Raw genomic sequence first — 15,566 nt, 5'->3', positions numbered from 1 at the left:
GTGCAGATAACCATACCTTAGATGGGGCATAAAAAACAGATATGTATACACTGGCATATTTCAATTTTATACATTTCTATACCATGACAGAATGTTAGTAAACCTTTATTTGTAAACAATGAACATATTGTGTTCAATGTATATAAAGGGAAGGAGGGGTGACCATCTTCTCCATTTGTTTTTTTCCCCAAAACGGTCTTTTATCCGAAATTCTCATTAGGGACAGGGATAAAAAATTCACTAAATATCCAGCCATGAAGTTTTTTTTTAAATTAGGTAAAGAGAGCAATTGAAAAAAAATTCGGACATACTATATACAAAAATAAAAAAACCCTAAATGGTTCAACATTTTAGCATTGTGTCATTTATGTGTATAGTATTAATTCCTGCGCTTGCGCGTGATATCATCCAGTTGATTCTAGATATATATGCTCCACCTCAGTTCTATCTTTGTTCCTTTTGTTTTCGCTTTAGAGTTTGGCGAAACGTGTGAATAAAGTAAAACATTAAAAATGAAGAAATAACGATGTGAATAATTCTAATATACTACAGAATGACCAAATGACATTAACAAACTGTCAACCATAAGAAATGAAAGTTGTATAAAATTAAGAAGCATTAAATCAAAGAACACCATTTGTAATGAAACATATATATGTAGGATACCGGTGTTCTGCGTAAACAAATCTTTTTTTTTAAATCTTAGAAGAGTTTCTTATTTGTTTTTTAATCTAGAAATTCCATCCAAATTAAATGAATTGAAGAATTGAAGCTAATAATTTTGAGATTTAACACTTCAATTAGTTAAAAGTAGAATGATTCTCATTAGTATTTTATTTACTACGATTTTCGTGTTGCTGGCAAAAATACAAAATCATAAAAACCCATTGTAAACACGAGTAGAATGCAAATGTTTTAAATTATATCTATAATTATGAAAATAACTATGCCGCTGAATGGTTCTTCATGACAGTTGTAACATGCTCTTAGATGATTTACCTATTAATCAAGAGTCAGAGTAGTGATATTGCATAAGAAAATAAATCAAGTTTAAATAATTCAACAGCAAAGTTTTATACATGAATAGAACTTTCAGTTCCTGATCTTTACAAATTGTGCATCTTAATTTCTGCCCCTCAAAACACATTGCGGTCCTCTTGTGACAATGAATTTCAATCAAATCTTATCTCTGGTCTCTAAATATAAAATGCTCAGAATACTCACAATTTATTATCTAAAATGGATCGAAGCAACCAGTAAGTTAAAAGGTGATGACACAAGATGATATAAGTAAAGGATTAATTTCTTTATGTTATTAAATAAACTAAATGACTTATAATGATACGGACATGAAACCATATACTTACGTAGGCTGTTTTAAGAGATTAACAGTTCTTAAGAATACCGCCTAATTACACATTTGAAGTTAGTAATATCATAGACATATTTCATAATAACATAAATGCACTCTCAGATCTCTTAAATAATGTTTTTCCTCACCTATATATATACGAAATTAAAAAGCAGTTAAAATGTAAGTAGAGACATGAATTTTTTTGTTTTGGGAAAGGTAACTTTTACGGTGAGTACAATTGCATAACTTCTAATTTCCAATGCTACAGTTTTGTGTCATAATTGATTCAACTTTTTTGCGAAGTTTTTTGTACTCATTTTTGCTCTCTTTGCTTTTTAAAGTAGAAATTCCATATTTCCGTTCTTGTGCAGAATTCAGAGTGATGCATACCGACCAGGATGTGTTGGTCAAGATGGCCGCAATGTGAGGATTAGTGATTGGTCTTGGGGATGTGTGATATTCTCAGCAGTGGGAAAACTAATAATATCTGGAGATTTAAACTTTGATAGCATATTAAAATGATTAATCATTATTTGCCAAACATTTTGAAAATTCTCCAAATAATTCCCAATAAACAACTCTCTGGAAAAATGAAAATGATTTAGATTCTCTTGATTGGCCACCATGGTCAAAAGATATTAATATAATTAAAATCATGTGGCACGTCACTGTACACTGTACTCCATGGCCAATTGTCCATTCATTCAATTGATTTAATTCATGCTTACTCTTCCATGGCACCTGATCCACCTCTATCTTTTCGGAGGTCCGCGTTGCTCTGCTTTGAATTTGAATGTCGTTTTTTATGGATTTTTGAGATGGTTGACAGTTTATGATCATTTTTTCATGTAAAACTTGCAAAGATATCAAAAGCGTAAGGCTTTGGTATTGTATTTCTGTTTCTCTCTAGAAAGTGTCGAGACATCAATCAATCGATATTAATCATTTTCAAATTTTAGGTCGTCTTATGTTTTAATTTTTTTTAAGAAATGGTTTTGATATATTTCAGGTACAATTAAAGTATATGCAACCTTTTTCTTTTACATTATATACAGTAAATAATAAAAAAAATTAAACTACACACAATCTATCAAAACAACAGAGAAAAAAGGACAACAAAATTTGTCTATATTTGCTTGTGTTCTTTATAACATGAATTACAGAGGCAAGGAATTAGGCCTCCCCAGCTTATCTTTTTAATATTTGAAAGCATGTATCATGTAAATTTCAGATTATCTTGGATTGTTCTTCAAACATTCAAAATCATGAAAATGATGGTGGTTATTAGTCTATTACGAAGTCTTACAGTATGTTTCGATGACGCTTATCCTCAATACACGCATAGAAACAGTTATGATGATGACGAAAAATATGAGGATGGTCAACAGGAACCCGGAGATTTAATAAAATATATTAATGGAATATACATGTACGGCGGATACGTTGGGGGATTTGGTGGATAAAAATAGCTGTACGCAGATATGAAGATGACGATGGCATTTAGGACAGTGTCAGAACTTATATTGGCATCGTGATGATAAGAATAGGAGCTGGATTTGGTAGCAATGGCGCTTGTATCGCTAGGAATACCTGTAATTGATGAATTGTTAAAAACCTAATAAGCATTTACTACTTGTTTACAATAAAAGTGGTTGACAAACAACCAAAGACTTCTGGTTCTTTTACTTTGCTAAAATTGCCATAATTCAGTTTGTGCCAAATAATTAGTTGTTCAATATTCATTTGTTTAATTATGCTTGGTAGGTAACAAAAAACTCATTTCATTAATTAATGACGGTTTTGTCAAAACGTAAACTGCTCACGTCGAAATTTCACCATCAGTTTGAACAGAAAATATTAACCATGTTAAGTGCTAGCGAAAAAAACCAAAATATTTGCAATATCCCCTTCCTTGATATTGAGCCTCAAAGATAAACATTGTCAGGCCTTCCAATGCCATTTTCGCAAACGTGGTTTACAGGGAATTTAACAGTTGGAAAATGGCTGACTTAAATAAATCACCTAATTTACTAATTAACATCGTTAAATTCTTTTTCAGCTTCAGGATTTCTTTTGACAAAGCCAATAAAAGATATAATTTTTATGTAAAATCAAACAATTTGCCTTAATACGACAAATCTTTAATGTAATGAATGGTCCGGTTTATTGTGATTATGATGAAAACTCAAGAATAAAAAGAAACACCAACTTGCTTCAGTAAAAAGAAATCACCATAAAAGGGGGTTTTTAAATAATAATAAAAAAGCTATTGCTTGATAGGTAAATAAATGAGTTTTTTCCTGAATAAGTATTTTTGGAGTTGTCTGTTAAGACAGGAACAATTGCGTTTTTAAGTCACTTTTTTTTTTAAAACTATCATTATCTTATTAATTTTCTTGTAAAATGTTTGTTTTACGAGTAAAAGCAATATAAAAAGGCTGATATATTGTTATGCAAACTGTTGTTGATCTACCCTTTTTTTATTTTCGTAAAGTACATTCATAAAGTAATAAAAGGAAAATATAAAAAAAAAAATCAATGAATTAATTAATTTTATTGTATATATATTACGTGTCTGAAGCCTGTTTAAAAGTAAACGGTCTTTCATCGAATAACATATTATCTATCAAAAATTGATAGGTAAATCAATTATATATTTTTGAGTAAATACTTTTTGAGAACGTCAGTCATTTAAAAAAAAATTGTTAATAGACTCTTAACATTTCATCTACTTTTATAGAGTGCAAATGTTTTTAATTATAAAATCAACCAGGATGAAAAACATTATAGTTATGTCTGTAAGTTGTTATATATTGCGGTTGTAACATGCGCCCAGATGATTTACCTCATCATGAGAGCAGTGACAATGCATCAAAAAATGAAACAAAAAAAGTTTAAAAGATTCATCAGCAACAAGTGCATAAAATAAAATTGCAAGTTGCAATATCTAACTCCCTAAAATATACAGGTTCAGTTTTTATTACAAGTCATTTGACCCCTCTTGTAACAAACAAACGCTTGTTTGCAGTCGGGTGACGTAATGCAGACTGAGCGCCGAAATCTGCTAAGGGAATGCTCCTCTGTGACCCATAACGCTACATGTAACTACAATTTACTTGTGCTTAATTTAAAGTTTTTAAATGCGTGATGACTGGTACTCTCGGGATACAAGTCCAAACGGTCGGTGTAACGAAGAATAATGGCCCCCGTAGAAAATCGCCGGGGACATTTTTCGAATGAATCGACCTCCCCCCACGGTCATTATTCTACGCAGAAAAATGCCTAAAGAATAAGTGTCATTTTCATAGAAATGAGCATATTCATCATGAAAAGTGACCCCTGTAGAAGAATGACCTCTTAACGATTAAAGTTTTTCAGTATATTTTTTTTATTATTTGTGAAATAGTCTTTACAATATTGTAATTTTTACTGCAGTTTACAGAAAGTAACAGAAATCATAATTTATATTCAAATAAACTTAAAGTGAAAGAAGGGGTATATCTTAGAAAATAAAAAAAAAATTCCGTTATAACAATATACTGACGTAGTGCATCGGGGTATAGTTGTCATCTTAACGACTACATTTAAATTTATCTCATTATTACGAGTGACAACACATTAAAATCATTTCGAGATACAAGGCAATGTAAAACAAAATTCTGTTTATTGGCGATACAAGAGTAGACTCGATATTGTTAATGAATTATACTTACATTGACGATTTCCCCCTACTACAAACTGCTGGGATTGCAAGTGCTCACCCAGAATTAATGATGAAACCAAAATTATGAGAAGTTTACTCCACTATAAGGCATAATATAGCCAAGATGAAGTTAGCGGGCACTAACAGCAGTCATCACGCCAGTAGATTTTAAAGGCCAATAACCGAAGGAAAATCGTCAAAGTACTGATTGTGCTCAAACAGAAAATTTATTTTACTGTATCAGTTTTTATTATCTATTTAAGGTTTAATATAGCCATGTACTCTTCACACATTTGCTCTAAAAGAATAAAGTACATTCGTGATCACAAATACATTACACCAAATGTTTAGAATATCGATGTTCATGTATTACGTAGAAGAAAACAAAACTAACTTAAAATGATTTTTTTCACTTTCCCCCAGAAAATGAAATAATTCATATTCCTACGTTACCTGCCTTCTTAGTCTTTTTCCATAAAAATATATACGTGTATCATTCTTCGATTGACAATTCATTCACCACTTAATATTGCTTATATTATTAAGATATTTTAGGGTCTTACGTTTCCAACGCAATGGAATACCTTTTACTGATTATGATGGTAATTCTTCATTATAGTTAATTTTCTTTTAGGCGTTTTTTAAATCTTGATAACTTTTTTATTTGTCGTCTGATTTCATTCAAAGGACTATATATGATATGGGCCTAAAATGGCCCCCTAAAATGAACATTGTCATTTTACTGTAATTCTTTGTTTTCTTTGTACAGACATATATATATATATATATATATATATATATATATATATATATATATATATATATATATATATATATGATGTTTTTACATAGTGTTTATTTTGATTCAACTGCCCACAATTTAGAAATATGATATCGTTTATAAGACAACCTTTCCCCGCCATTTTTGCATTTTTAGCATAAAACAGCTGCTTTTCAAGCAGTTTTTTTTCTGGAAACATAGAGCGCATGCTTGAACAAACAAAATATTTTTATCTGAGATGTATCTAGCCAAGGCTAATAAGTGACAAAATTGTTTTCCTTGTTCAAGCATGCGCTCTATATTTACTATTCATCTTATCATATATAGTTCTTTTCGGAGTTTATTGTAAATTAGATTTAGTTTTTTAGTCACAAAAAAAATGAGATAACTTCCGGGTTCGAGTTATTTTCCTATTTTAATATTTTAGGGGCATTCGTTTCCGGACAAAGGCTCCAAAATGGTCCGTAGCAAATAATCCAAAATTTAAAATTTTTAAAATTGACACTTTGAATGTTGTCCTCTGATTTTCGTATTTTAGTTGTTTCCAATTGTATCACTTGACTTATATAATCGAAATCTATGTTTAAAAAATTGCTAATTTTTACTCATGTTTTTGCTTCGTAACTTTTTAGTTTGAAATATTTTCTAAATGCCTATAGAACAAACGATGTGCATAAATTAAAGTGCTTTCATTTGAGACCAGAAAAAAGGGGCTGGCCTCTGACAAAGGGATCTACGCGCCTGGAAAGTCTTTGCTGTACAACTGAAAAACGATACATGCTAGGATAATGATGTCGCTGGAAAAGTTGTTCTTCATTATCTTATCAATCTAGTATTGTTTGGATATTGCGTGATATGAGCGTTAAAAGCTTTACATGAAGACGTGCATATCCGCTTTCATTTTGCTTATAGGGAATAGCTCCCTGTGTGTAATAGTGTTTTAAAGTCGCAGCTTATACTTTTCTTGTCTAAATATATCCCAAATTTATCATAGACATATCTTTATCTGTTTTACGAGAGGTCTAACTCCTAAATACTTTGCAGTCAGGGGGTTACATTAATACATATAAAATAGGTATGAACTAATTTTCAAGAGTTCAAATTTGATTTCTAAATCCCTGATTAATTAGAAGTTAAGGATGACGTTTACTCAGAATGAAAAAAAATTCCACTGATGATAATGAAACCCCATCTATTGTATGTTATAGACCTTTGATTGTACTATTATTTTTCACTTTCAAAAAAGTAGGTCAATGACCTACTTTTTGAGTAAATGGCCATTGAATATTTTTTGAAAAATCAAGAAAAATCCCATAAAATTTTACACTACAATTGAAATTTTCTTAATTGTTAATATATTTCAAATAATAAAGCACTTTAAAAAGTGTAATACATTTTATGAATGGCAGTGGCACTAAATAGGTACAAAACATTAAGATTTCAGCTACAATTTGAAAAAATATTCCAGTCCGAATTTCCTCTATCAGTTTTCAAATTCCTACCCATTTTGGATCTAAGTTTACAAAAAATTGAATGATGATAATACAAAAACATTTATAGCATTGAACTACTTATATTGACCCTATTCTGTTGGCATAAAATTTATATGAGGTCAATGATCAAAATTTTGAGATATGGTGTCTTTTATCGTTTTTAAGCATTTTTGAATATTTTCGCAATTCGTGCCATACAATTATTTTAATGAATAAGTGAGGTAAAACCAGCAGAAAATATGAAAAATTATATAGACTAAAATATAAAATCTTAACTTTCAATATTAGAGTACTGCCAAAAATGTTTTAGCGGAAAACAAAATCTGCAAAATTTAGTCCGAATTTCCTCTGTTTGGCTAAAAGTCTATTTTTGTTTGAGCCTAATTACGTAATAAAGTAAAGATATCAAATGTTTTGTCAATAATAATTCATTTTATTAATACTTTTTTTGTTTAGAACAAATTTTACTCATTACATTCAACTTTATAACAATCCGAATTTGAGAACTCAAACCCTGAGTAAACAACACCCTTAAGGTAGTGTGAAAAATCTTGGATACGGGGTAACCAATTTATATTCTTGTTTTCAGGGGGAGGGGGGTCTTTTTTCAAACAAATCCGATTATTTTTTCAGCAAAAGAGGGTGGGGGATTTTCTACGTCGAAAAATGACCCCAGTCATTATTCTTCGGGGGTCATCATTCTTCATTACACCGGCGTACAAACGAACGTTCGAGATTTAACGGTCCATTTGATTAAACTATTAAAAAACTACAACTGCTTTAAAATTTAAACTGGTGGGCGGTTAACAAATAAATGTGACGTAACATACATGTATAAAAACAGAAAAACTAAAAACAAAACCCAACACTGAACAGATAATGACAATCCGGACAAAAATCATTACAATACAGGTACAAAATTCCTCAAGATAGGATAAATTCCAGCTGCTTATAAATACAGTTTTATTTACTTAATTTTATTTCCATTAATTGAATAAAAGATATACGTGCAACTAGTTTCACACTACCTCATATGCCAGTAATATTTTAAATTGAAGTAAGATAGCTTTATTCGCAGTGCATAACAACAAAGTAGAAAATTTGGTCCAAAAACAAGTCGGTCCTATCTGCATGTATATAAAGCCGATGTAACGTAGAATAATGACCCCCGAACAATAATGACCGAGGGTCATTTTTCGACGTAGAATAATTACCCCCCCCCCCTCCCCGGTCATTATTCTACACAGAAAAATGACCCCCCCCCCCCTCCCCGTCATTACTCTACGTAGAAAAATGACCCCTTTGCCTGAAGAATAAGCGTCATTTTCATAAAAAACTCTCTAAGTGAAGAAAAGTGACCCCTATAGAAAAATGGCCCCCTTAGAGATTACAGTTTTTCAATATATTTTTTTCATTATTTTGGAAATAGTCTTTACAATATTGTAACTTTTACTGCAGTTTACAGAACGTAACAGAAATTATAGTTCATATTCAAACAAACTGAAAGTGAAAGAAGGGGTATATCTTAGAAAATAAAAATCCTTCCGTAATAAGAAAATACTGACGTATTGCATCGGGGTATGCTATCTTAACGATTACATTTACATGTATCTATGGTGTTCCGATAGGGCACTTAGACCATCGTACCTTCGCCTTTAGGAGCGATACTATTATCACTCCTTCACCTTTGCATCTTCGCACTTTCTCCTTCGCATCTTCGCACTTTCGCCTTCGCCTTTTTTAATTGCATTCAGCAAGTCTCGGTCGATTAGAACCATTTTAACAAGGCCTCGGATTTTCAGTAGGGCGTAGCTATCTTTTCCTTGCGTCAAAACAAGTTAAAAATGACGCAGTTTCAAGCGAAATATGCATCGATTGCGTAGTCTTAGCTCAAAAGTCAGACAAATCTTGTTAATTTGAAAGAGCAATGGATGAGTTGCTAGCAATGAAATAGACAGGCCTACGTCACATTTCTATTTGACACAACTTCCCATATACCAAGCTCCTGTTATTAAAATGGTTCTACACATGCAGGCACCGTACTCGTCAAGGTTTTCCGATTAATCCATGCTATTATTGGAACACATACGCTGGGCCATCGCGCTTACTATGAAAGTTTATAAATATTGTAATGTGTACATGTAACATATATGTTAACCAGTGTTGGCTATGCCTAATCATTATATACTCCACACAAAATGTAATAACCGCCATAATGTGTAAGACTCTTGTCACTTTCCAGCCGTCTGTTTACCGTGGATCAAACACAGTAACATACTAATTTCATTATGCGACACTCCTTGCTCATGCATGGATCTAGAGGGGAAGAGGGGGTCCGCCCCCGGAAAATTCAATTTTAATATTTTTACGCAATAAAAGGGGAGAGGGGGTCCAGATCCCATCCCCCTGGATAATTTAATTTTATTTTTTTATAAAATAAAATTTCCAAAACATGCCTCGGAACCTTTTAAACGATAGAGTGCTCCGCAATTATAAAAAGGCGAAAGCGCGAGGATGCGAAGGCGATAGTGCGAAGGCGAAGAAAAGATAGTATATAGTATCGCTTCTTCGCCTTTGCAACTTCGCACATTTATCCTCGCGTCTTTGCGCTTCGCCGTCGCATCTTCGCATGCATTTTCGCTCCTTGTCGTCGCACCTTCGCACTTTCGCCATCGCATCTTCGCACTATCGTATCTTTGCCCTATACGCAAAAGTGCGAAGGTCGAAGTGGCCCCATAGGAACACCATAGTATGCCCATTCATAATATAATCCACTGAAACATTTGAATTTCTGTATATGACCTTCCTTGTTAATTCACAGATCTAGAAGATGAAAGGGGTACGTCTTCTCCCCACCCCCCCACCCCCCACCCCCCAGCGCTTCGTAAATTCAATATTATTTATTTCAAGCAGTAAAGGAGGAGAGGACGTCAGAATCCCCCTCCTGGAAAATTTAGTATTAATTTCACATAGTTATTTTACCAAAAACATACCTCGGAACCTCCCCTTACCCACAGCAAATCGAATTATACAATTATCCTCGGACCACTCCCCTCGAACAAAATTATGGAACTGCGCAGGTTGTTGAGAATAAATTCTTAAATGTTCGTCCTCTGCCGCAGATGTCATTTTATACAGCTAAAATTATCTTTAAACAATAGAGAAGTCCACAAACATAAGGCGAAGGCGAAAATGCAAAGGTGCAAAGGCGAGAGTGCGAAGTTGCGAAGGCAAGGGAGCGATAGTAGCATCACTCCTTCGCCTTCGCAACTTCGCACTTTCGCGTTTGCATCGTCGTGCTTTGCCGTCGTATCTTCGCACTTTCGCCCTTTCACCTTCGCAAATTTGCGCTTTCGGCTTCGCATCTTCGCACACTTGCATCTTCGCCCTAAAGGCAAAAGTGCGAAGGTCGAAGTAGCCCCATCGGAACACCATAATTTTCTCCTGCTACAAACTGCTGGGTATGCTAGTGCATCACCCAGAATTAATAATGAAACCAAAATTATGAAAAGTCTACTCCATTGTTAGGCCTGCAGTAAAGCCAAGCTGAAGTTAGCAGGCGCTGACAGCAGCCATTAGTCAGTAGAAGTTAACGGCCAATAAGGAAAATCGTCAAAGTATTGAGAGTACTCAAACAGAAATTATATTTTACTTTATCATCGGCATACTTTAATTAATATTACAATGATTAATGCATCAATAGTTTGTATGAGCATTGACAACTTTGGATGCAGTAAAGATCGTGTGATCAAAATCAAGGGGGATATAAACCCCTAATATGATCCGGAACCCCTTATCAACGCTTTTAGAAACAATCTCTTCTTATTATAATAGATCAGTGCTTATTATCTATTAAGATTTACTATAGTCAGGTACTTTTCACACATTTGCTCTAAAAGAATAAAGTCTATTCATGATCATAAATACAACATTACAACAAATGTTTAGAATATCGATGTTCATGTATTACGTAGAAGAAAACAAAACTAACTGTTTTTAAAATCACTTTCCCCCAGAAATGTAAATATTCCTACGTTACCTCCTTAGTCTTTTTCCATAAAAAATAAATACATGTATCATTCTTTGATTGACAATTCATTCACCAATGAATATTGCTTAGATTACAACAATTATTCTTCCATGATTATTCTTCGTTAATTATCACATAATATCCTCACTGGGTATTTTAAATTTGCCTTTCTTTACTAGTATTTGCGTCATTTCCCGCCATATGTCGACAAAAGAAGTGACGTAACTGTAAGAGTGTTTTGTGTGTACTTGATACGAATATGAAAAACTTTATACAGCGATTTATTTACATGTTCGGTGTTTATAACTTAAAAATCAGTTGAACAGAGTGAAAATTCAAGTAATTTTAAAGTCGTATCTAGGATACGGGGTAACCAATTTCTATTCTTGTATATAACAAGGGTCATTTTTCTTCATGTTTAACAGGAAGAAAAATAACCCCTGTTTCATTTTTCTTCAGAAAAATCCAGCAAGGGGGGGGGGGGGGTCACTATTCTACGTCGAGAAATGACTCCCGGTCATTATTCTACGGGGGTCATTATTCTTCATTACACCGGAATACCTTTATATTTATTACGATTTATGAACAACTGTTTTTTTTTATGAATGTGGTTACCAGCCTTAGCTATTATTAATGGCCGATCATTATTAAATGACAGATTCAAGTTAATGTCGTTAACTTTTTCAGTTGCATGTCTAAATAATTATCATTCTAAATGCATTTATAATTTGATTATTTAGCTCTGTCGTGGTAATAAAAACAACAAACATGCTCCAAAAGAAATTTAATGCGGAATTGTTTCCTTATATTTTTTTTTTCATGTGATTGAAATTCATAATGACTATTTTGATCTCCAGGGCGAAATCTTTTTTATTCAAAACAAAAGAGTGTATGAAGTGAATAAAAAAATTGTAATCGGAACGAATTTCAATGAGGTTCGCAGTGTCCAAAATTGAAAACGATCTGTCAGGCTTTTGCGACTTAAATATATATTAACTTGATTTTTTTTTTATTATTTAACTTTTTTCCGACATAAATTTTCTTTAATTAAACACAATCTTTCTCAAAGGTCTAAGTTCCTGTTGTTTTATTTTTAATAATTTTTTTCAGTTCTTTTATTTTGAAATACAGTTAAAACCAATAAATTATGCATTTTACACTGAAAAATGAAACAACAGTTTGTTAAAATAGTAATAAATTTAAAATTTAAGAAATATTGTTTTTTCCTCGGTTTGTACCGTTAGAGGTAAGCATTAAAAGCTTTCCGTAAGTGGACGTCGTAGCGAAAAAGAAATGTTGCTCAAAAAAACCCCAAAAAACAAAAAACCAAAAAACCCAAAACATGATCAGTTCCGAAATGTTCCAATTCCCAAACTCAACAAAATAACCAAAGTTGATATTTCATGCAAAACAAACATTGTTTTTTTTTTTTTATTTATAAGTTAAATGCATTTAGCAATATTTTGTCTACTTCTTTTTCTTTCTATTTTTGTAAACTCAAAAGAGATAAAACTAATCTAGATTTGAACTTTTAGATTTAGGGAATAATATTCAATCAAGAAAAGGCAAGAATAAAAATCATGTTTTCACTGCTTAAAATGCCTTTTCTTAATTTGCCTTCTTTAAAAATTGTAAAATATAACCGAAGAAGACAACTCTTTTGTATATGATAAGGAAAAAATAGATATTCAAGTATTCATTTAAGTTCGGTATTCATGGCTGTTCAGTGAAAAACTTCCGATAGTAAATTACAGTGGTAAACAACACTTTTTTTTATTTTACAAAAAATACAAAATTCTAAGAACTCCATTGAAATTTATGGGCTTTTCTATATATATATTAATTGGTATAAGTTTATGAAATCGAAAAGTTCATTCCCAAAATCAAGAGTAAAGAACAATATTGCATCGCATTCGTTCAGACATTTAAATGATTTATAATTTGACCATTGACAAATATTCAGAAATGGACAGTTTGGATGATTTATTTGCAAAAAACCATATATATTTCATTAAAATCGTTTGTCGTTTGTGCACTGATCATCTATTTCTTTTTATAATTTTTGAAAAAAAAACCTCTCAAGTTCTCGACTTGGTAAATGGATGTCAATCAAATTAACCTTACGTCATTACGTCATTGCTATTGATTTATTTGAGGGTAACAAAAAGTAGGATCCTGGGGTTCATTTGTTTGAAAGACTGTGCTGTGCTATATCTAAGATCAGATTCATTACGTAATTATAATTTGATAAGGAGATTTTTGACAAATAAATCATAAAGGCCATGCTGTGATCAAATTTCCTCAATTACCGAATATTGATTATGTATATTTATGCACTCATTTTCAAAAAATTCTATGGAGTTGAGGTTAAGTTAAGGGATTTCAAAATATTGGTAACAATGGAACGAGTTCTCTTAAATCAAATAAAAATTTAATGAATATATGAACCAAAGCAGTCAGTACCAAAAACTTGTGAGTAAAAATGACATCAACAGTTTGACTAGTGTAAATACAGGTATCGATAAATCTATCCGTTGCATAAGCTATGTTCCTTGGCCGCCATTTTTGGGAAAAGCCTATTATAATAGAATTCTCAGAGTTGCTTTTCTAGATTAGAACTTTCCAAATGTGCTATTTGACAAGAAAGATTCATGTGCATTCTGAATTTTCATTGACTTGATACTGGGTAACACATGCGTTGAGAGGATAAAATTTAATAGTGTACTCAAATTTGTAAAGGCAAACTTATGAAGAAAGTTGGTTTTTCTGGATAAACTCTGCAAATGAAAACAATTGTTCGTATTTATACATGTCCTGGGGTAGATGCATCGACTAATTATTTTTACTAATAATAACGTTAATTAAATTGTTAATTTAGGTCACCTGAGTCACTCAGATAACCAATTACTATCTGTCTTCGTCCGTCGTTTTGCGTCTGCGCGTCGTGCGGTGTCCGTTTAAAATTGAAACCTACAATGCCACTTGTTACATGTAAAAGTTTTGGATTGAAGCAACTCTGTAATACATGTACGATGAATCTGAATTGTGGAATTCATGACTTTACCAACCACGTAGCCTCAATGGCGGACCCAAATATGCCAAAAAACTCAATTTTTTAAATAAGCTCTCTACTCCCACACATGTGAAAAAACAACCACGGTTAAAATGCCCTCTATCAACAGTGGTAAATTCATGGCTCTTACATTTAAGTCAAAGTTTGAGGTTCTAGGTTGGGCGTTATGGCCATATTCTGTAAATTCCTTAAATTACGCGAGTACTTAATTTCGCGATCCCGCTGTTTTGTATCAAATCGCGAGAATATAAAATCGCGAACGCAGAACTTTTATTCTTATCTCTCATAGTTCTCAACTCAAAAAACTAATGGAGAGATTTTAAATTTCGCGATGGATGCTCCTCGCGATTTTACGCGGATATTAATTAGTTATCTACAGTGGTGAAAAGGGCAAATATGACCGTATAGTGTAAATTGTAGAAAGATCTTTTGTACTTCAATATATATTTGAGAAAAACTAAATGTATGGTTAAGAATTCCATAAAGCAACCTTCCAAATTTCATAGCCCCTGGGTTTGGGGTTTAGAACCTAGGGCGGTGCCATCATGGAATTGTCCTGAACATAAATTAAATCCTATTATTTACCCCTGTATATATTTAGGAAAAAAACTAAATACATGTCTATGAAGTTTTCTACCAAATTTGTAAAATACATGGCCCCTAAGTCAAGGATTCAGGTAGGGCCGATATAGCAGCATAATGAAAATTATTAAGATTTTTAAAAATACACTATATTTCTGTTTTTACTTTCATTATGGTTTGAGAGCAACTAATTAAAACACAGATTGTGTGCATTTTAAATGAAAACGTCCCTCTTTATGTTTTAATAATTTAATTCATGTTGTAACGCGCTTTCTGATTGACTAAAAAAAATTTTTAAATCGTATAAAAATGTTGCCTACGTCATAGTAAGATAACGTCAAAAAGGTATCAATACGCGTGACGTTACGTTTGAATTTTGTACAATTTTACGTCATTTTAAAAGTCAAATGACCGTTTTTATCTTCAAAGACGAGTTAAAAAATTGAATTCAATATTTATTAGTTTTATACGATATAAAATGGATTGAAACAGATAACGCTTTTTTATAAACTGCTTCGCGGCTAATAAATCGTAAACTGCCCCGAACCAT

The sequence above is a fragment of the Magallana gigas genome, chromosome 4 (assembly GCF_963853765.1).
Source record: "Magallana gigas chromosome 4, xbMagGiga1.1, whole genome shotgun sequence".
Taxonomy (NCBI): domain Eukaryota; kingdom Metazoa; phylum Mollusca; class Bivalvia; order Ostreida; family Ostreidae; genus Magallana; species Magallana gigas.
The sequence above is the reverse complement of the archived record's forward strand: the minus strand, read 5'-3'. Positions refer to the sequence as shown.